The sequence below is a fragment of the Argentina silus genome (genome assembly GCF_951799395.1).
Source record: "Argentina silus genome assembly, chromosome: 17".
Taxonomy (NCBI): Eukaryota; Metazoa; Chordata; class Actinopteri; order Argentiniformes; family Argentinidae; genus Argentina; species Argentina silus.
In genome coordinates, this window is record NC_139671.1 from 18,150,143 (window position 1) to 18,165,403 (window position 15,261).

Here is a 15,261-nt window from a genome sequence, read left to right on the forward strand (position 1 = left end):
GTCAACACTCACTTTCAAATGAGCAGTCATAATGTAGACAATAGCCAACCGGATGAGAGAGAGAGAGAGAGAGAGAGAGAGAGAGAGTGAGAGAGTGAGAGAGAGAGAGAGAGAGAGTGAGTGAGAGAGTGGGGGGGGGCAAGGGGGTGTGTAAACCCTCTACGTGCGTAGAAATAGAAAACTAGACCGACAGAGCTGCAATTTATTACTATGTCGTGAAATGAAAGCCAACATTTTATCACAAAGAAACTCTTTCCTCGATAAATGACTGCATATATGGTGCATTCAAGTGCTCCTCTGAAACTTGGAGCTTTCCACCAAGATTTAGTGTAGGATTTAGTATAGAGCTCCCTATTGGATCATTCTGAGATAGCTCTGAGTGGGAAACTCTGAGATCTAGAAGTAACACGAGTCAGAAATGTCCAAGTTTCCTATTTCCAAGGTACTTGAATGCAGCCTTGTACATTAATGTTTAGAACTACAAGGGGACATTATTGAAAAAGGGTTGTGGATATTTCTTAACCCTTTACCATACCTGACCTGATCTGACCACAACCCTCACCCGACCCCCAGATGAGTGACTTGGATCAGAGGTTACCGCCGGTAACCTCTTGGATCAGAGGTTACCGCCAATGGGAGATGAGGAGGGATAAGTCCACAGCTACAACACCCAAAACCCTTCCCTAAGAGTCTTAGTTTAAGTGTTTAAAACAGGCTTGAGTCAAACCAGTTAGGTGCTGAGGCTAGGGGAGCTGTGTTTACACATGTCGATCGAAGAAAGGGTTAAATCTCTCTCTCTATCTATCTTTTCCTCTCTCATTCGCTCTGTTTCTTTCTTTGCCTTTCTGAGTGTCTGTTGTCTTTTGCTAACTTGCTCTAACCATTCAAATTCAAGAGGCTGTATTGGCATTGCGAGGAAAGCACTTGTTGATAATAATAAATTAGTATAATTATAGCAATCATAGAAATACAAGTACTGAGGATACAGAGTCAGCTACAATAATATGTCATCACAAATAGATATTTGATTAAAGTTTACTGTAGGATATGCTACTGTGTCTCTTCTACTCTCCCCTGCAATACCTCTGTATCCCCCCCCCCCCCCCCCCCCCTCTCGTGTGTAGAGGGTTTACACACATCTCTCTCTCTGTCTCTCTGTCTCTCTCTCTCTCTTTATCTCTCTCTCGTCAATCCATAAGTCTCTTCTCTCCCATCAACAGTACGCTCTCATTATTTCACCTCAACATTACCGGGCAACGTTGGTCTTGTGCTTTGCTTTTAGTCACGCTATAACTCTCGCCTCATCCCCTGATGTTTCTGTCACTTGGCCTTACGTCCATTCTGGTTTCAAAAGCACTGAGACCAGCCTGCTCCCATCAGTCTAGAGTGTAGTGTAGTGTAGTGTAGTGTGTTTGCTTTATGTTGTTGGTTTTAAGAGCTAATGATACCCACCAATTTAAGCTCACCTCGAAAGTCATTAGTCACTCTATTTGTATGTGGATCGATTTGTTGTTGTTGGCGGCAACCGAATGAGACCAGACACTCTGTTACCCTGTTACCCAGACACTCTGTTACCCTGTTACTCAGACACTCTGTTACCCTGTTACCCAGACACTCTGTTACCCTGTTACCCAGACACTCTGTTACCCTGTTACCCAGACACTCTGTTACTCAGACACTCTGTTACCCTGTTACCCAGACACTCTGTTACCCTGTTACTCAGACACTCTGTTACCCCGTTACCCAGACACTCTGTTACCCCGTTACTCAGACACTCTGTTACCCTGTTACCCAGACACTCCCTTTCTCTGTAAAAAAAAAACACGAGGCAGACCCTCACCACATCACTGGACAATTACTACTACCACAGATAAATACCTCTCCTGTGTTGCCTTGATGTGCTTACACTGATATGGCAGAAGAGTCGATCTATATAAGCTGTCATCAAGCACTGAAAACATCTTTAGGATGCTGAAACACTGAGGGCTGGTTTTGTGGACACAAACTAAGCCGCTTTTCATTTAGAAAACTTGTTATTTCTTGCTACCTGGTTGATCATTATTAGAATTGACCATTTGTGCGAGTTTTACCTTATAGTATTGCCTTTTTGCCTACTGAGTGGATTACGGAGAGCTGTCATTGCTTTCTATGGACTGACAAGAATGGATTTACGAGTGCTGAGAACCATGTAGATTCTACCATTGAACATTGCCATATTGGACTACGCACGATTTTCGGCTGCTGTCTTGCAGCTCCCTGCCTCTCACTGGAATCTATATGGAGGTTAAATCAGGGTTGCATTGAGTAAGTCTCCGCTCTCTCGTTGCTGTTTGTTCTGCTGGCGAGAATTGTGTTTTGTAGTATTTTCTGTGGGTCTAGTGTTCAAGTCTGTGGTCGGGCTCTGGCTTGCTGCGTTTACCGTTTGTGGTGGTTTTTATGAACGGTTTGATTCTTGGTGGTCTTTTTGTTCCTACACGGACAAATTGTAACTCAGAGGATATCATCATTGAGCTGCCTCCAGTCTCTCCTGAAACAAGTCTGCACCATGCCTCCGCTCACTTCTCCACCCGGGTGCAACAGCTGCCTCCACCTGAGCTGGAGGGGCGAATTTCAACCCTGCACCAGATCAAGGAAGATGAGCAGCACATGGACTCGATGGTTGCCTTAGCAACATCCAGGCTAGCTGAAAATGACATCACTCTCCCCTGGTTTGGCACTACCACCATTGGAGAGCCATAAATAGTGAAAGCTCCACCAGTCGCCCTGGAAGATCCCTGGCCCAGCCTGGAGGCTAAACCAAAGAACCTGCACTGCTCTACTCCCTCTGCCCCAGAGCCCTGGATTATTGCTTGGGGAAATAAACATTGCAGAAAGCGTTGCAGAAAGCCTGGTGAAGTGGCTATGGCCACTTCACCAGGCTTCTCTCTCTCCACAACTGGCTCAAGGCAGAGTGCACAACCCTTGGAATCCACTTCATTGACAATTTTTGACCTCTTCTGGAACCGTAGTGAATACTAGAGAGATGGACTCCATCCCAACCGCACTGGTGCACACTTTCTCTCTGCAAACATGGACACCTGGACAATGGACAATGGACAATCACACCCCCCATGCCAATAGAAGAAAGTCAATTAAATCAGTTACCTTGTATGCTTACTACAGTCTGTCATGGTCACTACAATGGGCCTGGACTACTAAACAAATACTCCCTAAACTCTGCCAGTCGGGCAGTCTGTTTTCAGTCTAATTTCATCCCAGTTAACAGTCACAACTGGCTACATGTGAGATCCACTAAACATCAGTTAAACTGTACTACTCATGGTGTAACTGCAAGTAATCTGATCTCCATCCCATTAAATGTTCCACGTCCTGCACTAAGAAAGACTGGATGAGAAAAATTTAAAATTAAAAAGTAATAAGACTTTGAACAAACTCATATCTGAACATAAAGTTGACTGCATGTTTTTAACAGAAACCTGGTTAAATAGCAACGGACCTGCTGTTCTTATTTAGACGTCCCCTCCATGCTATAGTTTAGAGCATTCTACAAGGGTTGGTAAAAAAGGCGGTGGGGGACTGCCTCTATATTTGCTGACGCCCTAAACTGTAGAAATATCCCTATTGGTGATTTTTGCTCCTTTGAACATCATGCTATACTGTTAAAATCCTAACTCCCTGTGCTTGTTATAAGAATATATAGACCCCAAACAGTGTCCTATTTTTTTAGATGACTTCACCGAAATGTTGTCTATTGTCAGTACCAATTATGAAAACATTATGGCCATAGGTGACTTTAATCTACATGTGGATAATGCGGCCGACTCTAAAGCCGCTAAGTTCCTAAATTTGTTGAGCTCTATGGATTTTATTCAACATGTTAATGGCCGACTCACAACCGCGGTCATTGGATCTAATTATCACTCATGGTCTAAGGATTGATGTATCCTCTGTAATTGACTTGGCAATCTCAGACCACTACTCTGCATTCTTATCATCATCTAGCTTTGTTACGAAGCAGGTTGTTAGGAAACGTTACCTCTGAAGTTGCTGAAAATGTCATGAATCATATTAATAACATACCCCCACAGATTCTTCCTTCCTCTTGTGATGATTTAGTCAACAATTTTAATAATAAGCTGAAGACTACCATTGACGCTATAGCAACAACCAAACTTAAAAAGATTACATCTAAACAGAAACCACCATGGAGAACTGGGGATATTATTAAATTAAAGAAAAACTGTAGAAAAGCTGAGCGTCAATGGAGAAAAACTAAGCTGCAAGTGCATTATGACATTTTTAAAGAACACCTCACTATCTTCAATAAAGCAATTAGAAATGCAAGACAAGCTCATTTCTAAAAAATCATAATAATCCCAGAATGCTTTTCTCAACTATTGACAGCCTCATAAATCCAGCTCCAAAAAGTCACTCATCACCTCAACATTAAAATGTGAAGAGTTTGCAGCATTTTTCATAGACAAGATAACGTGTGTGAGCCCCTGTCTTTGGACACTTTCCCTCTGCCTAAGACTGCTAAGAATGATTTTGCTGCTGTTAATAAAGAAATTCTCAGGAACGAAGTAATGCAATTAAAATCCTCCACCTGCTCACTTGACACTATCCCCACCACCTTTTTTAAGACTGTGTTTAATTGTCTTGATTATGAAGTGCTAGTGATTGTAAATCACATCTTGCTGACTGGTATTTTCCCCCTGATACTGAAAACTGCTATTGTGAAACCTCTCCTAAAGTAAAGTAACCTGGATCCTTCAGTGCTAAACAATTTCAGGCCAATTTCAAACCAGTATAAAAATGGTGAAAAAAAAAGTATAATTCTTGAAAAATATGTATTTAAACAGCTAAATTATCACCTAAATATCAGCTGTATATTTGAGAAGTTTCAATCTGGCTTTTGTCCTCAACACAGCACTGAGACAGTGCTAGTTAAAGTTGTAAATGACCTGAGAATGAACATGGATGACAAGAAACTCTCAATATTAGTACTTTTAGACTTAAGTGCTGCTTTTGATAGTCAATCATGACATCCTTATTAACAGACTACAGAAGTGTCTTGGCCTCCCTGGCTCAGTTTTAGATTGTTTTAGGACTTATCTGTCCGGCAGAGACTATTTTTTCTCCATTGGTGACCACTCCATTGGTGCACTTCACTTGTTTTTATCTTAATGTGTTGTTTGTTTTGTTTTTAATGATTGATGTCATGCTTTTGCTTTTACTTCTCTTCTGTAAGGTGACCTTGGGTGACCTGAAAGGCGCCTCCAAATAAAATGCATTATTATTATTATTATTACTCCTCGGCTAACACTAGCATAACGTGGGGTTCCTCAAGGCTCCATTCTGGAACATGTGTTGTTCCGTCTCTATATGCTGCTACTGGGAAATATCATCAGAGAACACAGGATTAATTTTCATAGCTATGCCGATGATACACAACTGTACATCTCTTTATTACCCAATGACATCAGCCATATTGATAAACTGGTTCAACGCATTGATCGTATCAACTTGTGGATGCCACATAATTTCTTGCAATTGAACAAACATACAACAGAGGTTTTAATTTCCGGAGCAAAGGTCCAGAGAGAGATACTGTGCACTAACTTAAAATCCCTGACACAAAACGCCAAACCCCTAGCAAAAAATCTTGCCGTGCTTCTAAACCCTGATTTGAATTTTGAATCTCACATCAGTAATCTCACTAACACCGCCTTTTATCCCCTTAGAAATATTGCTAAAGTGCAACCGTTACTCTCCCAGGCAGATACTGAAAGACTGATGCTTGCTTTTACCACTAGCAGGCTTGATTACTGCAATGCTCTCCTTTCTGGTCTACCTAAGAAAGCTATAAATAAGCTACAGATCATTCAGAATGCAGCAGCATGTGTACTAAACAAGACCAGAAGGGGAGCACACATCTCACCTGTCCTAAAGTTCCTTCATTCGTTGCCTGTCAGTTTTAGATTTTAAGATCCTTTTATTGGTGTTCAAATCACTCAATGGACTAGCGCCTGAATACTTGTCAGGCATGCTTTTAATATATGCTCCCTCTAGATCACTCAGGTCCTCTGGCACTGGCCTTTTAGTTGTTCCCTGGGTGAGGACAAAGAACTACGGGGAGGCGGCATTTAGTGTCTCTGGTCCTCGCCTCTGGAATAGCCTGCCAGAGGAGCAGAGGGCGTCACAATCTGTAAACACCTTTAAAAGAAAACTTAAGACATACTTTATTATCTTAGCATTCTGTTAATCCATCTTATTTTAATCTACCCTCTTCTACTGTGCTACACTGGTCTCTCTGTCCTACCATGTCTCGTATTTCCTATACTATCATGTCCTTATATTAACGTTTATTTTCACTGTATTGTTGTATTTTCATTATATTGTTAAGCACCTTGTATTGCAATTTTGCACGAAAGGCGCTATATAAATAAAGTCTGATTTGATTTATATCCTAGAAATGCATCTTCAATGGAGATTCTCAATTGAAAATGTTTTTAGTCCTAGTCCACTAGGACTAGGCTTAATCTGTGTCCTGGAAACTGCCGTAAATGTTTAAAGCTGATACTGAAACAATTAAGAGCAGATGTTGTGGCCACACACACACACACACACACACACACACACACACACACACACACACACACACACACACACACACAAAATAAAACTACAGGCAAAACTGTGCAACTCCACCTTCTCCACATGCCAAATGTATAAACATATATATATATAAAAGAAAAAATAAGATTCCTGTTTAAGTCATTGAATGTATATTATAGAGGGTATCAAAAATCACTATAATGTCAGTGCTTACGTAATCCCCATTAACTTTATAGATATAGGATATATCTCCCTATCAATCTTCTTTTTTCCTATTGTTTTGTCCTCTTTCCACCTGCTGTAATTTAATACAGGACCCCACTGAAAGTGACATGATCTCATCATGGATTCAATCCTGTCACTATCATTTCAAATAAATAAATATTGTGCATTAGTACTTACTCAGTGTCAGAGTGATAGGTGAAACACTCAGGGAGGTACAGCTCTACTAAATCCATGGGTTCCTTGTCACCATACTCTGTGGAGAAAAATCTTCTGTCGAGGAAAGACCTCAATTAGCTCTCTCTCTCACACTACAGTATTCCTCTCTCTCTCTCTCTCTCTTTCTGTCCCTCTCTCTCTCTTTCACTGTCTTTATCTCTCTCTATGTCTCTCTGTCTCACTCTATTTCTCTCTCAATTTCTCTCTGTCTCACTCACTCTCTCTCTCTTTATTTCTTTCTGTCTAACCGAATTTCTCTATCCTCTCTACTTCTTCTCTATTTCTTTCTCTTTTGCTCTCTCTCTCCCGTCGCGATCTCTCTCTCTCCTCTTCCATACACTCACACACTTTCCCTAAAGCAGTACTGCTAAGACAACAGCCACAGTCAAAGCGGTCTAAACTGTTCTGGCTTGTTGTGCGACAGAGGAATCAAAGCCACACTTGGCCCTCATAAATATCCAATCACCGTTTTGCATACTCCGCCCCTTGGAACAGGATGCAGGCACCAGATTGGCTCCTCTCTGAGCCAATGAGAGCTGGCTGCTATGTATGGGTTCTTTAAGACAGGACAGGTGGCTGTGGAGTGGTAGCCAACAGTATTGTCCCTACAAGACCCTCAGATTACCGTTATGGTGTGATGTCTAAAAGAGGTGAGGTAGGATTGAAGAAGTTTGAGAAAAAGGTGGAAAGGGTAGTTGGGGCGAAGGTATTTCAATGGCTGAAACTGCCAAAGAAAGGCATCACTTTCATAAACGAAAGAATTGCCAAACTACTTTGGTCCATCTCTACTCTACACTACTTATTCTTCGTATATTAGAAATCACCATAAAGACTTGGTTAGCATCAGCCCTAAAACATACTCCACTCCCTCACATCTTCCCAAATGATGTCCAAATCAAATCTGGGTATCACTTCGGCTGCATCTCAATTCTATTAAGTGGCTTCCTTCCCTCGTCTCCTTCCCTCATCTCCTCCCCTCGCCAGTACTTTCAGATCAGAGCAGTTGCAGGAAAGCAGATGAGGAAAGGAGATGAGGAGAGGAAGCCAGTGTCGTCTATACGCTGGTAGAGTGGAATGTCGCGTTTGATTACGGTGGGATCAACTTTGACAGCCGAACATCTGCATCGTCATGTCAAGTGTTGCAGCGCTGCGTGCTTGTTTAGGTGTCTCCAGTGACGTTCCACTTTACCAGGGTATTGCGATGCACTCTTCATTTGGCCTAGTCCCTTCCTTTCTGATTCATACTAGAGTCATACTAGAGTGTGGATCATAGTCAACTCACGACGCACAGGGTGTCAGCTCCATTCATCAAGAAGCAGCAGCTGCAGCAGCACGTTGCCACTACTCATAGGCCTACATCTTTAGGTACAATGCTGTTAGAAAAAAGGTACAACAGTACCTAGAACCAAAAAGGGCTTGTCCCAGTGTAGATCAGGTTGTCCCAGTGTAGATCAGGTTGTCCCAGTGTAGATCAGATTGTCCCAGTGTAGATCAGGTTGTCCCAGTGTAGATCGGATTCTCCCAGTGTAGATCAGATTGTCCCAGTGTAGATCAGATTGTCCCAGTGTAGATCAGATTCTCCCAGTGTAGATCAGATTGTCCCAGTGTAGAAGAACCCTTTTTTCTGCCATGTATTGTAGAACCCCCTAACAAAGGCTTTTCCACACAAACGGTTCTACAAGGTTCTTCCACAGAACCTTTTTTGGTGAGCAGTTTATTGTTTGTTCCCCTAGTGAGTGTGAGACAGTGGCTGTTGGAAGCTAATACATCGAATAAAAACAGTCTGCGCCTCTACAGATCCTCATTAGGGAACTCTCGAAATGACATGAGAATTCATGGTTCCAACATGATTCCTGATATTTGAGTGGATTGACGCACGCACACACGCAAGCAAGCAAACAAGAGCATACACACGCACGCACATACGCACACACGAAACACATTTGCAGTGAATGGCTCTATAGCCTAGACAGACACTCAGGAGCAGACAGGATATATTCAAGTGTGGCTTTGCTTTTGTTCTTTACAGTCAAAGATAAGACTGATTAAATACAGGAAACATCAAACAGGGATGGCAGACAATATATGCTCACTGTGTGTGTGTGTGTGTGTGTGTGTAAGAGAGACAGTGTATTTTATACTAGAGAGTGTTAGACTAGTAGCTTGTGTCTTTGAACCTGTCGCTTGGACTGCTGTGATGTTACCTGATCCTAAAGGACATTCTATACATACATCTAGGCTGTGTGCTTATTTGTGTGTGTGTGTCTTACTGTACAACAGCTGCCAAAGCCTCCCACCCGCAGATGCACATACATCCTATGACAAAAACTCTCATCAGGGTTATACCAGCCTTTTACTCAGATAGCATGGCCCTAAATCTGTGGTAATCTAGCATTTATCTAATGTGATGCTTTCACCTCTCAGCGACACACACACACCCACTTGTTCTCTCACTCTTTTACAGACAGACACACACACACACACACACACACACACACACACACACACACACACACACACACACACACACACACACACACACACACACCACATTGGTGAAGTGTCCCTTTAACACACATCTTTACGTGTCCACTGATCAAGTGTATATGGTCATTGTATATAAGTCATTCAGGGGAGGCTGGTGGAGGTAGACATCGGAGGATGGGCTGATTGTAATGCATGGAATGGAATGGAGAATGGTATCAAACACACGTAAAAATCGGAGGACGGGCACAATGTAATGAATGGTATACCATTCCTCATTCCATTCCATGCATTACAATGAGCCCAACCTCCGGTTTCTACCTCCACCAGCCTCCCCTGAAGTCATTGTACATGTCCTTTCGAACCCACAGCCCTGGTACTGCAAACATGCAAAAGTGCAAAAAAGAGCACCCAAGGAAACTGAATAGATTTTATGCCCTTTACCTTACCTGACCCTAGATTCCTTGATAGAAACCAGGAAGTGGAAAGCAGGGACTGATCCAGCTCTGCAGCAACAGGTCCCAGATGAGTCTTAAGTCATCTCTGATCACTGGATCCTGATCCACTTAAGAGACAGATTTCCTATTGATCAGTGGACGCTTCACCTCACAAATCCACTCCTACCAAAAGGATTACTGCACGCACACACACAGCTCACTATTTTGACACTTGCAAAGATTTTTTAGACATACTGTCATCTCTCATGTAGTCGATCCATCCAGATGATGTTTCTTATTAAGTATGTTTATCATTAAGCTACGTCCAGCTGCTCGCTAGCTCAATTGAGCAAATAGGGCAAGCGTCCTTCTAGACATCCCTAAGCTCCTACTCTGCACCTAAAAACCATCTGGATCCATCGACAACACCACAGTTATATATGTTATATGAAATAAAACATGTTCATCTATATACAGTATATGAAAAAAGTGTCAAAACAGCAAATTATCCCGTTGTGCATATTGTCTGTAATTCTGTCATTTCATTAACTGCACAAAGGAAGGTCATAAAGAGTGTAGTGTGTGTGTGTGTGTGTGTGTGTGTGTGTGAGAGAGAGAGAGAGAGAGAGAGACATCAGAGCAATAACAATGGACACTTCAGATAGTGCTAAATGTACTGACGTGAACCCTCACCCTCCTCACCCTCCTCCTCCTCCTCACTCATATACGCACATACTGTGTACACAGGATCATGTTCTGAGCCGACCCCTGCCAAAGCAAACTGGACAGGGGCTAAATCGCTTTTCCTAATCTCCCGTTCTGATAAGCCCTAGACAGCAGACTCCATGGAGTGTTTCTTATCACGGCAGGTAATGTGCAGCACACGCACCGCATTAAACACCTCATGCATACTCATACATCTCTCTCTCTCAGCGACACACACACACACACACACACACACACACACACACCGAATACTGTGGTAATACTGCATGTACCTAATGTGATGCTTTCACCTCTCAGCGACACACACACACACACACACACACACACACACACACACACACACACACACACACACACACACACACACACACACACACACACACACACACACACACACACACACACACACACACACACACACACACACACACACACACACACACACACACACACACACACACACACACACCATTAAAGGACCCAATCTCCCGCTGGAGTGTGATTCGCAGGGGTTAGATAAAGCCACTATTATAAAACAAGCTGATATCCAGAGGCGTTGTGTCTGTGTTCAGTGCTGTTCCGTTATCATATCAAATATCTGAATGTAAATTCAACACAGGAAATTATCTTCACAGGGAAATTATCTTCAATAAACCATTTAGGAAGCATGCTGTTTACATAGGAAGAAGTGTTACTTATCTCTCCACTGGCTTTTAGTGGCTCTATCTATCAATGGATTCTTTGTACCCCAGGCCAAAATCTTAGTCTTTTTCTTCATGTTCACACAGTGGCTAATTCATCTACTAAGTCATAGGCTTATGTGACAAGGAGGGGGAGGGCTAAGATTGTTTACTTAATCAGCCAAGTAGTTGTTTGAGAAAGGCTGACATTTTCTTTGGCACAAAGCAAGTGGTCTGGGGGTGGTAATAGAATAATAGCAACAATGGCTACATTAGAGCAGGGCCAGTGAGACGTCGAGCAAGCCACTTGAGTTTTAAGATCACAGGAAATGTGTTTGTTCTCACTGATGATTATACTCACCTTATAATACCTAACAAGTGTTTGGTTTTGTTCAAGCAGCCCACATTTCTGGTCATTTCAGGTCGGTTCTGATTAAACCTGAAGGATCTGCATCACAGCCGACAAGCTAAGGTGCAGGAACATGAGACGAAAATGAGACGAAAGGGAATAAAATGAAAAGAAAGAAAAACTAGGGTTTTTTTTTGTTTTGTTTTTTTACAAAAGATGGACCAGATTTCTTCTAAATAAAGAGGACATTTTCTCAAGTTTAGTAAGCTCTCAACACATTTTGAGCTTGACGTCATACACATTCCAAAAGCTCTTGGGCAGAAAAGGACAAGATACCCATTCAATCGTTTCTCCAGGGACAGACTTGAAACAAAACCTTAAGAAACCAGTTATTGACTAGAGATGGATTTCAGGGAAGGCAACCTCCAACCCTTCCCCCCCTCAAGCCAAGCCTTGCACCCCCCTCCACCCCCTCGCCACCCCCCACCCCACATCCCACACTCCCCCAAAGCGACAGCTGTCAGCTTAAGTTCTGAAACCGGACGGTCACTTGATGTCCCCAACCCCCCACACCCTTGCTCTAATATCCCTCCAACATCTCCCCATCGTCCCTCGACCCACTTCCCACCTCTGAGGTGCTTTGACATCATCACTGAGAGACGTACATAGCCTAATCAGCTTATCTTACGCCTAACTCAGGGCAATCCATCAATTACTGAGACAATAAGGGGAAGTCTATTGAGACTGCAGACAAACATATATACGATCACATACACTTAAACCACTTAAGGGAGAGACAAACGGAAGGAGAGAAAATGGAGAGAATGAGAGAGAGAGAGAGGGAGAGGGAGAGAGAGAGGGAGAGAAAGAGAGAGAACGAGAAAGACACTACATCTCTGTGTGTTTGGATAGACTGATGGGAGCAGGCTGGTCTCAGTGCTTTTAAAACCAGAATGGACGTAAGGCCAAGTGACAGAAACATCAGGGGATGAGGCGAGAGTTATAGCGTGACTCAAAGCAAAGCACAAGACCAACGTTGCCCGGTAATGTTGAGGTGAAATAATGAGAGCGTACTGTTGATGGGAGAGAAGAGATTGATGCATTAACAGATGAGAGCTTGGATGAACGGGGGTCAGTTTCCCGAAAGCTTCGTAGCTCAAGTAGTACTTAATTTATACCTACAACCCAGACGCAAAGCTGCTAGAGAATAACAATTGTCAAAGCAACATTTGCAGGTCAATCTTCCATGCGTGAACTAACGAAATGTGTAACACTCTTAGCTGTGCTGGTCTAGGAAAGGAGCTTTCGTTGCTGGTCCAGGAGAAGGGTTTTCAAAAGCGATAAAGTAATACTTTGGCTACGAAGCTTTCGTGAAACTGACCCCAGATTGGCTAGTGTTATTGATCTGTTACACATTCGATATGGATCAGGAAACGGAGTGTATCCGCTATTAGCACCTTGCCTATGATTGATCCCTAAGTAGGAAACCTCAGCAGAACCTCTGGGACAATGTGATCACAACCTAAGCATAGCATCACTTAGTCCAAGCAGTCATGGGACACCTCACTGTTCAATGGTTTCAAATGGTTTTTACTTAGCAAAAAAACCCTACGGGGTTCCATTTGGGACACAATGAGGAAATAAGAAAACAAAAGTAATCACTCTTAATTATGGACGTGGTGTGTATTGATATTCGGGTGGTTTGGGATCCTCTGGCCACTTGTGAGTTGTGATGGCTCATTGGTTTTGAGCCCCGATATCAAGTGTGACTTGACACATTGATTTTGTGGGTCAAAGGAAAATACTCAAGAGCTTCTGTGTGTCATAACACAATACAGAGATTGAAAATCACAGCTATAGCTAGGCCTACCTGCAACCACTGGCAGTGAATGGATCATAATTGGCCATCATTGAGTAAAGTCTTATTTCTGTGAATGAAACCCTATCTTTGGCACTTTCTATGGGAACTGAAAGACAATGAAATACAGGACATTCTCCCTGCAAAAGATTTTGTATTATTTTGGCTAGATTGCCCCCTAGTGGAGTCTATTGAAGCCCCTCAAGCACCACATTCAAATAATCCAAAATACTCCTCACATACTTCCTGGATAGGTGAAAGCTGTGTCGTGGAACCCTTTTCTTGGAATGTTGGATCAGTGATTTCAGCAAGGAATGAAGGAGGGATGTATTTTCGAAAAAATTGGTTGCCCTGGTCACAAGATTTAGCGGTACAGTGTAAGCTTTTTCTCAATAGTTCGGAACCCAACTCGTTTTGTCCTCTCGCTTCGTCCTCAAAAGGCATTGGAAGATAATATGTAAGGGGAGGAACCCTAGATCTTGTCCTCCAATGGGTTTTCAGTAGGACGCAAGTGGAGGACAGAGGAGAGGACACGAGGAGTCGTGTTCCTAACAGTTGAGAGAAGAAGAAGAAGAAGAAGAAGAAGACTCTTTATTTGGCCATGCAATCAATTCTCATCAATTGTAGGAATTTGACACGTGCACACCCCTCCCGAGACAACACACACACACCACACCCCCAAGGGAGAACAGAGCTCTGGGCTCTGGGCACAGGGCAGCCATATTCGGCGCCGCTGGAGCAGTTAGGGGTTAAGTGCCTTGCTCAAGGGCACAACGGCAGTGGTAGGAGCCTTAGATATGATGCCAGTAACGTTCCAGTTACCAGCTCACATCCGGCTCCCTCCCGATTGCTGACCAGCCTCTCTAACCTCTAGGCCACCTGCCGCCCCCAAAAAACACTCATATACTGTGCCTCTCGAACTTGTGACCAGGGCACCACTTCAATTATTAGGAAATACTGTACTTTGTTCCTTTCAGAAATCACTGATCCAACATGTTCGGGTCAGGATAAGGAAAGGGTTTCCACGACACAGCTTTCACCTATCCAGTCCATGTCAGATCAATGTGTATGCCCGGACAGGGAGGAGGTATTTTGGCTGTAGCCTCTCCCTGTCCTCTCTTCTCTCTGTCCTCCCTGTCTGTCAGGTTCCTCACCTGTATCCTAAGGTGATTACAGAAGGAGATCTTCCACTGCCTAGCTATTAGAAGATTACAGTGGGGCTATCCTCTCAGTAAGGAGCAAAGGATCATCAGGTTAACTTCTTCCTCACTCCCTCTCTGTCCTGCCCGCTCCCGACAGGTACCTCTCTCCCTCGGTATCTCTCACTCCTCTCTTCCCCTCTCTCTCTCTCTCTCTCAAAATTCAATTAAATTGTGCTTTATTGGAATGAAAAACATTGGTATTTCCCTCGCTTCTCTCTGTCTCTCCCTCTAGACAGCTCTGTCTCCCAGAACAAAAGACATGCAGAGAAAAAAAGAAAAAAAACAGGAAAAAGAGAAGACAGAAGTGAAGAGAAAGGTTGTGATGATGTGAGCGGTTCTCTATCACACACCTTATCTCCCTTTCTTTTCTCATCCTATATGCGCACGCACGCACGCACGCACGCACGCACGCACAGACACACACCTGGTTCCCAGGCCTATCGCTGGGGGCATCCCAGGTGATCCG

General features: G+C 43.2%; 1 pseudogene across 1 annotated transcript in view; it reads right to left on the minus strand.

Moving 5' to 3' along the window:
- The window catches only part of LOC310818446 (estrogen-related receptor gamma-like), a 20,274-nt pseudogene extending 12,823 nt beyond the window's left edge, over positions 1 to 7,451 (minus strand). The window contains exon 1 of the transcript XR_014555111.1: positions 7,021 to 7,451. The product of XR_014555111.1 is annotated as an estrogen-related receptor gamma-like (transcript). The remainder of the gene's footprint in view (positions 1 to 7,020) is intronic.
- Between the last annotated feature and the right edge of the window lie 7,810 nt (positions 7,452 to 15,261).